Source organism: Talpa europaea (genome assembly GCF_964194135.1).
Source record: "Talpa europaea genome assembly, chromosome: 2".
NCBI lineage: Eukaryota > Metazoa > Chordata > Mammalia > Eulipotyphla > Talpidae > Talpa > Talpa europaea.
In genome coordinates, this window is record NC_140068.1 from 116,417,768 (window position 1) to 116,433,517 (window position 15,750).

General features: G+C 45.4%; 1 pseudogene across 1 annotated transcript in view; it reads right to left on the bottom strand.

Moving 5' to 3' along the window:
- Positions 1-12,147: 12,147 nt before the first annotated feature.
- Positions 12,148-15,750, bottom strand: part of LOC311188281 (HLA class I histocompatibility antigen, alpha chain G-like) — a 678,711-nt pseudogene continuing 675,108 nt past the window's right edge. Inside the window, exons 4-5 of the transcript in view lie at positions 12,555-12,830; positions 12,148-12,158 (exon numbers count right to left, since the gene is read on the bottom strand). The product of the transcript in view is annotated as an HLA class I histocompatibility antigen, alpha chain G-like (transcript). The remainder of the gene's footprint in view (positions 12,159-12,554; positions 12,831-15,750) is intronic.

Genomic DNA, 15,750 nt, shown 5'->3' on the forward strand with positions numbered 1-15,750 from the left:
TTGGGACACACAACAAGTGTTATAAATTCCTGATGACTGAAATCATGTAAGTATCTCTCTAAAATCATGTAAGTATCAAACTTGAATCGACCATAAAAAGAAACCAAGGGGTAAAAATAATATGTGGAGATTGAACAGCACACTACCAAATGATTATTGGGTTTAGAAGGAAATCAAAGGAGAAAATTAAAAATACCTTGAGACAAATGACAACCTATCAGTGGGTACAGCACATGCAGCACTAAGTGGGGAATATAGAGCAATACAGGCCACACCTAGAGTCAAGACAGAGCTCAAGGAAAGAATCTAACCTTACACCTAAAAGAGCTAGAAAGAACAAATGAAACAAAGAGACAGTAGAAGGAAAAATATTAAAGCTGAAATAAATGAAACAGAAATCAAAGACATCCAAAAAATCAATGAAACCAAAAAATGGTTCTTGAAAAATAATAAACAAAATAGACAAATCTTTTGCTACATTTTAAAGGAGGAAAAAACAGGGAAAAGCTCTAATAAATAGAATAAGAAACAAAAGTGCAGAAGCTACAACAGACACATTCAGAATAGAGAGGATCATAAGACAACACTAAATATCTATATGTCAAGAAATTGAATAACCTCAAATAAACTAGAAGAAACTGACAAATTCTTAGCAGTATACAACCTTCTGAGACTGAATGAGGAAGATTCAGAACAAAGCAACTACAAGCAAAGACACTGAAACAGTAATCAAAAAGTTTCCCAAGCAACAAAACCCAGGACCAGGCATTTTCAGTGACTTATACGAAATCTTTACAGATGAACTAACACCTGACTTCTCAACTCTTCAAAATAAAAACAGAGGAAGAGGTAATGCTGCCATCACATCTCACGAGGCCATCATTCCCTTGATACCAAAAGCAGAGTAGGACAGACCTGGCTCCTCTCAGGACTGCTGAGCCTCTGTGCTGCTGGAGACCATGAGGTTTATTGGAGAAAAACATCCTCCTTCCCCTCCCACCCTGTGGAACCCACACCCCAGACCCACTCTGCTCAGAGCACCAGGACCCTCCATTCCCAGCACCTGGGCCCGGGGTGCAAACTGCCCTCCCCTCCCCATCATCACACCAAGTGACTCCCCAGGACAGAGGCCCAGACCCATGCCCCCAGAAAGGACAGGCCAGAGCCTGCCTGTAGTCCTGTCCCCTCAGTGTGAGCAGGTGTCCCTGAGAAGACTCAGGACATGCAACATTGTCCCCAAAGAGTCTGGGTTCCCCAGGAGCCCTTATCCTGCTCTTTCTGCTTGTTTGGTTCACCTGAAGGTCAGTCCCTCCCCAGCCCTGGCCTGCCAGGGACAAGGACAAGGTCCTGCCCCAAACACAGCAGGAGCTGGGTCAGATCCCTATGGAGGACTTCCTCCTCCTCTCTAACTCTGGGGGGATTAGAATCCTGCCTCAGGGTGAGGGACCCAGTGGAGACAGCGCAGCAGAGGAGGGACATGAGTCCTGATCAGAGAAAACATCCTCAGTCAGTTAGGCAGAATGAGGGGCACCCCAGGATCCCCAAACCTGTATGCTCCAAATGGCTTCTGCCTTTTGCTGATAAAGGCAGTGCACAATCTGAGTGTGAAAAAACACAGTAGAGCAGCGCCATAGAGAGGAAGGCAAGATGGGATAACAAGTTTCCCAACAAAACACTGAAAGTTACCCCACCACCCCGACTCCGGGGTAGAGGACCAGCCAAATTTCATGAGGGGAGGGGCTGCAGCTACAGGATGTGCCCCACCCCAGCTCTCAGCTCAGCCCAGCCCCCAGCTTCACCCACCCAAGGGGAGGGGAGCAGGAGGGGAAACTTGGACTCAAAACTGCCCCAGGAGGACATACCCAGAAACCTCATCTTCCCCCAGTGTTGCCCTTGTGTCCATGTGGGGTAGAAAAAGAAGGGGGTACAGAGCACAGGGCAGGTGTCCCTAGACAACCCTGGGGGACACTGAACACCCTGCAGGAAGGACACTCACCCACTCTCTGCCTCTCCAGCTCCTCAGGGACTATTCCTGCTGCTTTGTCAACACACACTGTTCCGTGTTCACTGCACTGTCTTGTCAGATACAAATGTCCTAATCCTGATGGGTTAATCATTTACTTCCCTCTTTAATGGGCATATACCTCTAGCTTTTTTAATTGTTTCAAGTGCTTTTGAAATAGTTTCAGGTAAATACCTCAGTTTGCCAAAAGACAGAGAAGAATGTAAAATGAATTGTGAATTGAAAATACAACTACTAATGGGAAGAAGTAAACCCCTTTCTCCAACGTGCCATCCAGTAAAGTTTAGGTTCAAAAGTTAAGATGAGGGGTTCAACAGGGAAAGCCTCTTCGATAAACCGTGCTGGAGCCACTGGACAGCCACGTGCGAAAGAATGAAACTAGACCACTGTCTCCCACCTCACACTACAATCAACTCAAAATGGATAATAGGCTGGGATGTAAGACCAGAAGCCATAACATACATGGAAGAAAACAAGGACAGCACACGCCATGACACACATGACAGAGATATCTCTGTGGAACAAAAGGGAATGTGACAACAGGGGCTCCAGCACACTAAACAGCTGCTGCACAGGAAGGCGCCATAACGCAGAGCCCCTGCGGAGAGGGAGGAAGCACGTGCACACCATACCCCTGACAGCACAGAGAGCAAATATCTGCAACCGTTGGTGTTGGTGTTGCCTATTCTGCAGAATAGGCAGAGCCATTTAGAGCTTAAAGGTTTGGGGGTCCCTTCTCTGATGCCCGTCACCACCAGAAAGCCATAACCAGAGTCAGGAATTGAATCTATAAGCACTTTCACTTTTCAGATCTCTGGCCATTGATCTGAGAGAATGGGGGGCATCGCACCGTGAGGGCCCGTTCCCCCATCTCATCTCCAGCTGACCTTGTTATAATCAGTTATACACAGACAGTCACAGCAAACAGCCGTCAGAACAGTCCATCATAATTTCTGCTTCTGGTACCCAGCACGTTCAGCCTCCAGACTGTTATCAGTCCCTGGCCTCACCCAGACACTACACCACCACAGTCACTTTGCATGAATTCAACAGGAACAGAAATTATTATGCAGAACTTTTAATTTTGCTTTGTTGGAACTTATATGAACGTCAGATTGAGAGCTCCTAAAGCCAGGAGTCAGGGCTCAGGACCACGCCAAGATCTCGCTATCAGACTTGGCCTGCGGTATCTGTATCGCAGGGAAATCCCTCTCGAGGCTCCCAAGACATCTAGGGTTTCTGGACTTATAGGGGTTTACCTTCTTTTTTTAATATTTTATTTTATATAATTCTTACATCATTCTTTATCTTTGCACAATGTATGCATTTTCATTTTGGTTATATTCCCCATACAGTTGCACCCCCCCTTACTTTGACTCTTGTTCTTCCTCTCCCTGCCCTTCCCTCCTCCCCCCACCTCCATAGTGTGTCTCTGGTTTATAGTGGTTTGTTGATTTTGATTTTTACTTTGAATTGATTAATCTTTTTCCTGGTCTCTTATTTAAGTTTTCTAAATTCCTGTTATGAGTGAGACCATCTGGTATTTTTCTTTTTCTTCCTGGCTTATTTCACTGAGCATGATCCCTTCCAGCTCCATCCACATTGCTGCAAATTGCATGAGTTTATTGTTTTTGATTGCCGAGTAATATTCCATTTTGTATATATTCCACATCTTGTTGATCCAGTCATCTATTTCGGGCATTTGTGTTGTTTCCAAAGCTTAGCTATTGTACATAGTGCTGCTATAAACATAGGGGTGCAGGTGTCCTTTTGAATTAATGTTTCTGTGTCCTTTGGGTAAATACCTAGGAGTGGAATTGCTGGATCCTATGGAAGCTCTATCTTTGGTAGGTTAAGAAATCTGCACACAGCTTTCCATAGTGGTTGGACCAGTTTGCACTCCCACCAGCCGTGCAGGAGAGTTCCTTTTTCTCCACAACCTCACCAGCATTTGTTGTTGCTAGTTTTTTTAATATGTGCCATTCTCACTGGTGTAAGATGGTATCTCATGGTAGTTTTGATTTGCATTTCCCTGATTACAGGTGATGTTGAACATTTTTTCATATGCCTGTTGGCCAATTCCATTAGTCTGTGTGTCTGTTCTTGTTGCAATACCATGCAGTTTTGATGATTATGGCTTTGTAGTATAGTTTGAAGTCTGGGAGTGTGATGCCTCCATTCCTTTTTTTTTTTCAGGAGAACTTTGGCTGTTTGTGGCTTTTGGTGCTTCCATATGAATTTCATCAATAATTGTTCTATTTCTTTGAAGAATGTCATTGAAATTTTTGTTGGAATAGCATTATATATTGCTTTTGTTAGGATGGCCATTTTAATAATGTTTATTCTTCCAATCCATGAGCAGGGGATGTCTTTCCATTTCTTTGTGTCGTCTTCTATTTCTTTTAATAGTGTTTTATAGTTTTCTTTGTATAGGTCCTTCACCTCTTTTGTTAGATTTATTCCCAAGTATTTGATTTTTTTTGTTTCGATAAATAAAAGGGATTTTTTTTATTTCTTTTTCTTCAGATTTATTGTTTGTGTATAGGAAGACTACTGATTTTTGTGTGTTGATTTTGTATTGTGCCAGTTTACTAAACTGATTGATTAGTTGAATTAGTTTTCCTGTGGAGTTCTTGGGGTTCTCTGTGTATATTATCATATCATCTGCAAAGAGGAATAGTTTAACTTCTTTTCATATTTGGATTCCTTGCATGTCTTTCTCTTGTCTTAATGCTCTGGCAAGGACTTCCAGTGTTATATTGAAAAGCAGTGGTGAGAGTGGACATCGTTGTCTTGTTCCAGATCTTAAAGGAAATGCTTTCAACTTTTCACCATTGAGAATGATACTGGCTGTTGGCTTCTCATATATGGACTTCATGATGTTGAGGAATGTTCCTTGCATCCCAAGAATTTCAAGGGATTTTATCATGAATGGGTGTTGTACTTTGTCAAATGCTTTCTCAGCATCTATTGATATTATCATATGCTTTTTATATTTCTTTTTGTTGATGTGTTGGATAACATTGATTGATTTTCGGATGTTGAACCATCCTGTGTCCCTGGAATGAATCCTACTTGGTCGTGGTGAATTATCTTATGGATACATTGTTGGATTCTGATAGCTAAAATTTTATTGAGGATTTTTGCATCTGTGTTCATTAGGGAGATTGGCCTGTAGTTTTCCTTTTTTGTGTTGTCCTTGTTCAGTTTTGGTATTAGTGTAATGTTGGCTTCATAAAACATGCTTGGTATTATCCCTTCCTTCTCAATTTTTTGGAAGAGTCTGTGAAGGATAGGCACTTCATTTCTGAATGTTTGGTAGAATTCATTTATAAATCCATCAGGTCTTGGGCTTTTGTTTTTGGGGAGGTTTTTGATTACCATTTCAATTTTGCTGCTTGTAATTGGTCTGTTTAGGTGTTCTATTTCTTCTTTATCTAGCTTTGGGTGATTGCAGAGTTGTAGGAATTTGTCCATCTCTTCTAGATTGTTGAAGTTGTTTGCATATAACTGTTGATAGTAGTTTCTGATTATTCTTTTGATTTCTGCTGTGTCCGTCGTGATTTCTCCTCTTTCATTTGTGATCCTGTTTATTTGTGCTTTCTCCCGTTTTTCCTTTGTGAGCCTGGCTAGAGGTTTGCCTATTTTAATTATTTTTTCAAAGAACCAGCTCTTGGTTTCATTGATCATTTGGATTGTTTTTTTCAGTTTTGATTTCATTGATTTCTGCTTTTTTATTATTTCTTTTCTTCTACTGGTTTTGGGGTTTTTTTGTTGTTCTTTTTCTAGTTCTTTGAGCTTTGAGATTAGGTTGTTTCTTTGAGTTCTTTCTTGTTTCTTGATGTGAGCCTCTATTGCTATATATTTTCCTCTTATTACTGCTTTTGCTGAGTCCCATACATTTAGGAAATTGGTGTCCTCCTTGTCTTTCAATTCAAAGAATTTTTTAATTTCTTCTTTGATCTCATCATTAGTCCAGTGGTCTTCCAATAGTGTAGGTTTCAATCTCCATGAAGTAGGAGAGTTCCTTGCCTTCCTTTTATGGTTTATTTCTAGTTTGATGGCTTCATGGTCAGAAAAGATGGTTGGTATGATTTCAATCTTGGTGTATCTGTTGATATTTGTCTTGTGTCCCTGTATGTGATCCATCCTGGAGAATGATCCGTGTGCGATTGTGTACTCAGACTTTTTGGGGTTTAGTGTTCTATAGATGTCTATTAAGCCCAAGAGCTCTAGATCCTTATTTAGAGCTTTAGTGTCTTTACTTATTTTTTGTCTCATTGATCTATCCATTGTTGATATTGGTGTGTTGAAGTCTCCTACTACATATGTGTTTTCTCTGATGTCTGTTTTCAAGGATGATAATAGTTATCTGATATATTTTGTTGCTCCTTCATTTGGTGAGTATATGTTAATGTGTGTTATTTCTTCTTGAAGTATTGTCCCCTTGATCATAATGTAGTGACTGTTGGGATCGCTCTTTACCTTTTGAGTTTGAAATCTGTTTTATCTGATATAAGTATAGCTGTTCCTGCCTTCTTTTTTGGTCCATTTGCTTGTGGGTTGTTTTCCATCCTTTGAATCTATCTTTACTTTTTGTAGTTAAATGTGTTTCCTGGAGACAGGAAAAGGTTGGGTTTTGTTTCTTAATCCAGCCTGCAACTCTGTGTCTTTTTATTGAAGAGTTTTAGTCTATTTACCTTTAGAGTTAATATTGATAGGTTAGTATCTGTATTTGCCATTTTGTTTGTCTTTCCTCATTTTATTTATTTATTCTTTTAATAACATTTTTGGGGGCCTTCTTCCGTTGTTATTCATCACTCTGTTGGTTCTGGCTTTAGGACTCCTTGTAGTATTTTTTGGAGTGAGGGTTTAGTCATAATGAAATTCCAGAGTTTCTGTTTGTCTGGGAAGGTCCTTATTCTTCCTTCATAGAGGAAGGAAAGCTTTGCAGGATAGAGTATTCTTGGTTGCCATTTGTTGTCTTGGAGTGTGTTGACTATATCCCTCCACTCTCTCGTTGTCTGTAATGTTTCTTCGGAGAAGTCTGGTGTCAGTCTGTTTGATTTTCCTTTGAATGTTATCTGTTTCTTCTCTCTTGTCAGCTTCATTATTTTTTCCTTGTCTTGGATTCTTGGAAGATTTACTATTACTTGTCTTGTATTTTTCCTTTCATCATGGAAGTTTGGTGTTCTTCTTGCATCTTGTATGTCTAGTTTCAGCTACTTCACATTTGGGAAGTTCTCTTCTTTATTTCCTTGAATATTTTCTCTGTTCCTACGTCTCTCTCCTCTCCTTCTGGGATTCCTATAACTCTTCTATTTCCTTTCCTCACAGAGTCAGATAGTTCCCGAAGCCTTTCTTCAGTCTTTTTCCTTCATACTTCTCTTTTCTTTTCTGTTTTGGTTCATTTTATTTCTGTGTCTTCAAGATTACTTATTCGTTCTTCCTTTTCACCTATTCTGCTTTCACTGCTTTTCCCAGAGTTCTGTAGCACCTCCATTAATTCTTTGATCTCCTGCTTTTTTTTTACTTCTCTCTGTAGGGACTCAATTTTATTCTTCTGATCGCTGATTATTTTTCCCATGTCATTTTTTACTTCCTTCAGTTTTTTAATCATGGCAATTTTAAATTCTCTTTCTGGAAGGCTGAGAAGTTCTTCCAAGTCACTGTTGTTGCAATCTGGTGGGTGGTTTCCTTTGATGGTGTGTCTTTTTCCTGAGGAGTGCTAGGTTGCATGTAGTTTTTCTTCTCCCTGCTGCCTGTTTTCTAATTTGCTGTATGCATTGGGACACTGTGTTGCTGGTACTGGCCGGCATCTTTTTGGTGTGTTCTTTGTGGGGTTTTGGAAACTGGCAATCCAAACGAGTCAAATACTGTTATGCCAGAAGTCTAGTGAGGCAGTGGTACTTTAAATATGTTAATGGTCACTGTCACAGAATATCTCCTCCTTCTGTGTTTAATTACAAAGGTGTGTCTTGAAGTCTCACAGACTTTCCTGGAGGTGGGGCAGCTGGATTGCACTCTGGGTTCCAAATTACTGGATCCCACTCTGGGCACCGACTTCCTGCCAGGCGGTACCAGGGTTGTGGGGGCCTTCAGCTCACCTCTGACTGCGCAGGGAACCTTCTCCCTCTGGCTCCTTGGGGAGCCTTCTGCCAGTTTCAAGCAGTCTTTATTGAAGAAAGGTCCCTGTTTTGAAATGGCGAGACAGAGACACACTCTCCTGCGTGCCCAGTCTGCCAGGGGGTTACCTTCCTTACCCTCACAACAGGCCCCCTTGCACCCCCAAACAGGTGCCAGTTTATTGTTTCCTTACTGGCTCTGAAATCAGTCTGGTTTCTGAAAACACAACATTCCAGACAAAGCCTTGATAAAACACCCATATTTCCAATTGTCTATTAAAGTGAGGGGTGAAAAGAACATTATTGGATCCACACAAATCACATTTTGAAATGAGAAATCAGAATATTTCATAAAAATTTTACATTTTGGGGTGAGAGAGCGAAAAGCAGTTGTTTCAGCTTGCTCATAAATAGATGTAATATCTATGAGTCAAGTTTTGCAGTTTTCTTTAGTTTCATGAGACATCTTTTTTTTTTTTTTTAGTGTGAAAAAACTTTAAAAGAATTAATGTTCATAGAAAGAAAGAGAAGAAAGAACACTGGGAATAAAACACCCAAAGTTCCCCATCCCCTCGTGGGTAAAGACCCAATCACAAAGCCTTGGCCCAAAGCAGGGCCACTGTGGCCTGAAAGGTCCCCCGAGTCTAAGGCACCTTCAGGTGGGGACCTAGGAAGTGGACGGAAGGAGCCAGCAAGTCTGGGCCAAAAGGAGAAAAATTAAAGTGCAAGGCAAGGAAAGGTTGATCTCCCCATGAGTCTCTTCCAGGCATTTCTTTCCACGCCTCTAAGTTCCAGGTTCAAGTCCAAAGCCAAGAACAAGGTGGCTTCTCCACACGTCTCTCTCCTGTATGTCTCCCAGGGGCTCTCTGCGCTGACAAACCTTTATGTGCTGAGCAAATCATCCACCAGAACAGCCCATCACAGCTGATACTCCTGGTGTCCGTTATGATCAGCCCAGAACTTGCCATCAGCCTCCTGGTTATCCTGCCCCTGGTACATCAGAGGGCATCAGTGTCCGGCACTCTTTGGGGCATCAGCAGGGCAGGATCTCAGTTTAAACAAGAACTTTAGTTCAAAGAAAACACATCATGAGTCATTTAGCGTGTACGTGCAGCTTGTGTGTGTGCAGGTTCCTGTACTAGGTATGGGCCCTTCCCCCCGTACCCCCTCTCAGGACAGAGCTAAGGCAGAGCACAGGGCAGTATCTGTGTATTTGAGCCATTTGCTCAGTTGCAACCACTCAGGCTCAGGGAGCAGCAATGAGGTTTTTTTAACTAACAGGAAAGCAAGGAAATAAAGAGTTTTGAAGGCCTCATTGGCCGACTGCGTCACCCCAGATAGTGTCCGCGGTGTCCAATAGTCCCGATGAAGGCTGCCCATGAAATGTGCTACAGTCCCATCAGAGAGGGCCTGGGGTTGGTGGCACAGCCACAAGCACTGGGCCAGGATACAACTCACAGTGGCAGCGGAAGGTACTCCCAGGGGGTGCTTACCTCTGAAGAGACACCCCAGCAGGCACAGCCACAGCCTGAATGCCAGACAACGGCACTGGGAGGTGGTGCCGGACAGTCAGCAGCAATGACAGGTCTCAAAGGTGACCTTGCTGCTGTAGCCCTAGTGGGCTGCATGTCCTGGAGCAGTGGGGGTGGAGGGGACAGAGAGCCTCTGCTGCCAGGTTGGCTGCCGCCTTTGTCCATGACACTGACGGTGGCTGGTAGTAAAGTGCCCACCTACTGTCACCCACTGCCACTCCTGCTGCTGCCTGCAGTGGGCACAGCTGTCAGGATGGTCTGGGCCCTGTCCTCAAGCAGCACCTCCTGGAGCCTTCCTGAGTGACTGGGGGTCCATTCAAACACAGCTGATTGCCCCCACCCCCAGCTATCATCCCTAGCCCAGTGAGGAGGGCCTCAGAGAAGCTGTCCTGTGGCACCCACTGCAGGGCAGCTTTGGTGTGCCCAGAAGCAGCTCCTCTGGGGGCAGGGGACTGGAAGCCTAAGCCCTAGGGGGCTCCTTTGCTTAAACCTGGCTTGCTCTAGGGGAGGGGTCCTTTGGAGGCTGCCTGCCCCCTGGTAGGAAAGCCCCTTCTGCCACCACCTCTAGAACTGTGCCCACCAGCTCCCACCTGCACATGCAGGTGCCAGGGCAGGAAATCACCATTACTGCTGCCAGCCCTTTCAGACTCCTGCTCCCACTGGGGCAGCTGCACCAACAAACTCTCACATCCCACCACTCAGGGGTCAGGAGGAAAGAGCTGGGTAAGCCACAGGGGTCTGGAGTCAGTGTTACATACTATAGTATTGTATGCAAATAAACACTCCTGTCTCCCCTGCTAGTCCCCTCAGCAGTGTATTTCAATATATCTGCCTCTTCTGCTCCCTACTTTGTCTCTGGTGAATCCTCTCACTGCCTCCCCCAACCCCCAGACATATACCTCTGGCCTACACCCCAGTTCTTCTACACCAAAATTAAAAACAAAAAACAAAACAAAAAAATTGTGGCCGTTTCATTAGGGAATTATAGATAAATAATATCTCAGTGCTGCAAATAGAAAATAAAAGATAAAAGCATCAAGGTTTGTTACTATCAGGAGAATAACAGTTTGTCAGAAGATATCACCTTCTGGCCATGTGGGGATATATAAGTGGTGTAAAAAAGTCATAACCTGCAGCATCAAGTACCAGATCCATCGCAGACCCAGCAAACAGCAGAGGCTGGGGACCCAATGGTGGTGCAGGTGCAACAAGACACAGTGGGGCACTCAGTCAGCAGGAGTCAGGCTTTGTCATCAAATGAGTCTGATGCCAAACTAGAGGGTCTGTCCACCATCCAGTGCTGCTGGACCAGGAAGCCTGGGCTGGTCTGCAGCCCTCGTCAGCAATAGGCGCAGCCTGGCGGGCCTCAAGGGTTAATTTTGAAGTTTGACTTAACCTGGCTCTTCGTCTGCTTTCTCCACATCCATATATAAGTATTTCTCTTTTTCCCTCTGACTTTTCCGTCTTCCATCCATGTTGCCGCAGTGGCATGAGTTATGTTTTCTGACCGTGGATGCTATTTCATTATAAAGGGACATATATCACCTGTACATGCACATATATGCATACATGTAATCCCAGCTTCTTCTTGATTTGGCACCTGTCTGGGGCATTCAGGTGGTTCCCATAGCTTGGCTACTGTAAATAGTGCTACAGTGGTGACGGGAGTGCAGGTCCCTTCACAGGAGAGTATTTATCCTCTGTGAGGAGATCCTCAGAGTAGAATTGCTGAGTCCAATGGCAGAACCACATTCACTCTTTTAAGAAACCTCAATACTGTTTCCATAAGGGTTGGCTCAGTCTTTATCCAAAAACAATGCAGGACTGTCCCCTTTTTCCACATCCTTGCCAGACTTGTCCTTTCTGGACTTTTGGATATGGGCCGTTCTCACAGGTGTGAAGGTTTAAACCAGGGGCTCATAAAGCCACAAAATGTGGGCAAAAAGATATCCTGTAACACACAGGCCCACACAAGGCTGTCTCTCACCATGAAAGAAAATAATGATGAAGAAATTCAGGTGAATTACCTGAGTGTTAACATTATCAATGGTCCACTGCATTCTCAAGATGTCCTCCTGAAAGCATCCCCATCACCTAGTGCCAGCCTCTCTGTCACAAAACCCACCCCCCGCTGCAGTCCTCCAGGTCTCACCTTTAAGGGCTGAGATAGCTTCAGAGCCCTGGGCACTGCAGCTGCCCAGGGGAGAACACAACAAAACTTGGTCAGAGATGAGACCACAAGAGGGACTGATGTGTGAGACTCCCCCATGGGCTCCATCTACACTGTCCCCAGGGGCTCAGGGATCCAACCACTGATCCACACTTACCTGGAGCAAAAATATAACTTCCTCTTTGTCTCCCTGTGGAAAGAAAATCATGCGAGACCAGGAAGGAGACACATCAGTAGTCATAAAGGAATCTTCTAATCCTGCAGAACAGGGAAGTTTCCAGAATTGGGACTAGAGACTCAGGTCAGGACTGGAAAAAAAGAAGAAAGGAGATGAGGGGGGACTGGACCAAATGCCCCCTGAGCAACACACATGTGTGGATGGTACTTCCCATTAACTAAGAATGGTAAGTTCTCCCTGGAACATGAAAGCCCTCAGTGGACAAGATACCCCACTCCCTTCCCTACCTGAGCGCTTCTTCCTCCACATCACAGCTGCAGCCACTGCAGCTCCAGTGAGCACAGCTCCAAGGAGAACCAGGCCAGCAGTGATGTCCATGGTGGGCATGGAGGACTGAAGAGGGGGCACTGGAAGGGAAGGGAAGGGGAGACCCTGAGCCCCAGGCCGCATCCTGACCCTCTGAAGGTCTCAGAAGGGTTCCTAATTCCTCTGAACAGAAGCTCAGTGCCCACATCCCCCTCCTCACCCCACATCAGGACTCGGGGCTCCAGCAGCCCCTCATGCTGCACATGGCATGTGTATCTCTGCTCTTCTCTAAAAGGCACCTCCACAGCCGCCCACTTCTGGAAGGTTCTGTCCCCCCTAGGCCTGGTCTCCACCAGCTCCGTGTCCTGGGTCAGGTTCTCCCCATCTTGCTGCCAGGTCAGGGTGATGTCCACAGGGTAGAAGCCCAGGGCCCAGCACCTCAGGGTGACATCACGGTCAGAGGTGGGGTGGAGGGTCATGTGTGTCATTGGAGGATCTGAGGAAACAGGTCAAAAAATTCACATTTGGGGTTTTTCCTTCCTAAACACTGAAGCAGCCTCACTGACCAAACTCAGAATGGACATGAGAATTGGTTTGAAGGGAGGAAGAACAAAACCCAGAATCCAGCTAATCTGGAGAATCTGGGATAATCAGGTGAGAGCCCAGGGTAGGAGGATGCAGGTCTCTAAGGAGAACACAGACTTTTGCTCCTGACCGAGGTGGAGGGTGAATGATACAGAAAGTCAGGAGGCAGATCCAGAAATGTTCTCAGACCAAAAACAAGACCTTGAAAGAAAAACTCATGGTTCCCAGGATGGCTGCCGGGTCAAAAGGTTCCAGGGAAGAGTTATTTCAGGATGGCCTCCCCTCCCTCAGGAGAGACTGGATTCCTTAACCGTCCAGAAAAGTGGTGTCTTCTGGGCGAGTCTCTCTCTAGCACAGAACATGACACCCAGGGGGACTCTCCCTCTGCCCAGAAAGCAGCTGCTGTTCTGCCCATTATTCCATGTTCCCTGTGGGAGCCAGGAGAGGGGAGGTCCGAGGCCTCGTGGCCCCTCTTACCTGCGCGCTGCAGCACCTCCTTCCCCGTCTCCAGGAGTCTGCGGAGCCGCGGGAAGCACCTGCTCTGCACACTGTGCCTGACGCGCTGGGCCCTGCCCGCCGCCTCCCACGCTCGCTGGGTGATCTGAGCCCCCGAGTCCGCGGGGTCCAGGCGCGCAGGTCCTCGCTCAGGGAGATGGAATCCGCACCGTCGTAGGCGAACTTGTCATACCCGCCGAGGAGACTCAGGTCTGGCCCCACTTCACAGCCAAACATCCTCTGGAGGGTGTGAGACCCTGAGACCCACCCCTGTGGTCAGTCCTGAGGTCACCCCGCAGTCACCAGGCCTCTCACCCTGAATAACCCTAAACTGACAATGAAAGGGCAGGCAGGAACGTCCCTTCCTGGTGGAGGGGCCTGGCAGACCAACCAGCCTCGAGGGGTCAGTGGACCTGAGTCCCGGGGCACCCCGGCCTTATGGTGGGAATGGGGGGTGACCTGACCCTGGCACCGCTCCGCGCAGCTCACCGTCCTCGCTCTGGTTGTAGCGGCCGCGCAGGTCCCTCAGGAGCACTTTGAGCCACTGCGCGTTGTCCCTTTGGTTCTGAGTCTCCTCGTCCAGGTCCTCCTGCCCCACCTGCCCCGCCCAGGGCGCCCGCGGCTCCACCTTCTAATCTGGAGAGTGGCTCTGTGTCCTTCCAGGTCAGCACACCACATATTTTAAAATGTGGATTTGAGTTTGACGCAATAATGAAGATAATGTTTAATGTTTTTTCCAGAACATTTTCCAGTGAAATTGGCTTTAATGTTTATTCCTGCAGGTAAGTGCTGGTGAAGAATTACTACTTCTGCAGTGGTACTATAAGCTCTACTCTTACTAAATTTTACTTCAGCAAATGCCAAAATGTGAAAAGACAAATGGTGTCTTAAGTGATGTTTTGAAAATAATTTTACCTCATGGATCCATGAAAGGCTCTGGGTGACTTCAAGGATTCCACAACCACACTTTGAGAAATGCTTTTCTCAGTGAACCAGGGAGCATCTCCCAAGTGTTCTCTGCCTTTGCCTCCTCTTCACTTCCCAGCATCCCAATCCCTGGCTGGCTCCTGCCTCCCCAAGCTGCATCCCACGCAGATACAATGGGGAGCAGAGAGAGGACCCTGGAGACGTGGAGCTTGCACTGTCATGAGAGACGGACATTCTTAGTAAAGATGACAAAGACACATGAAAACCTTACCTGAGCCATGTGCTGGGAAGGAGTGTGTTCATTGTGAAAGCAGAGAAACAGGAGCCTAACAGGTCCCAGCCACTATTATCAATAAAAAAAAACAAATATAAAATATATATATAAAACAAATTAAGCATGGAAAAAGATTTTATCTCTTCCCATAGCTGTCACTCGCACCCCTGACACATGTGCTCTGGTCCCATAGACCAGCCTGTCCCCTCTTCCCTCAGCCCCTCTCCATGTCCTGCCCCAGGATCCAGCCATATTGAGGAGGCCTGTAGCCTAATCTACTTCCTGGTCCTGCCTCATCCTCACCATCATCTGCTCTCCCCCTCCTTTTTTATGCTCTGAAGGACAGGCCTCCCCAAGGTGTTCAGAAAGGTGTCCCCAAGATAGGCCATGTTGGCATGTGAATTATTTGCATCTGAGGTTCACCAGGGTTTCATCTTAAGAAACATTTTCCATTTCTGTATTTTCCTAGTATGAAATTAGTGGTCTTACCCAAAAAAAGTGTTATTACCAACAGCGAGGTTTCTATCTGAGAAAGTTATAAATATGTTGGGCAAACATAATTGTAGAACATCCGGTCTTCATCATATGAGCCACCCTGTCCTTGCCATGTGATCCCCTCCTCTCTCCTGGAGGCCCCAGGCCCCATCTCACTCCTTAGCCAGGAGACACACCCTCTTTCCTGCAGGGATTTCACACTCATTTAGATGTAGATTCCCTACACTTATATAGGTTAATTTGGTTATTTCCTAGTACTGAAAAAAGGAAAAAAAGAGATCTTATAAAATTTCATGTGCTCAGAATAAGAGTTCTTGAAAATTAGAGATTGAATCACAGAAATGAATAAATCAGTAGATGAACTGGACTATTAAAGACTCACTCCCACTAAAAAATGCAAATGGAGATGAAATGACAAGCAGAGAGAAGACCTACAAGAAACTAAGTCTATCGACCAGGGGATTCCTACTAGTTAAAAATACATGTGTCTAAAAGAATGGACAGTGGAAATGAAAAACACTGAAGAAAATCCCTGAGCACTCACAGATAAAATGTGCACGCTGAGTGTCCTCTCCAGGTTCCTCCTACAGAGGATGAGCAGCCCCACACCATGACTCACCCCAGGGACTTTCAGAAAGAG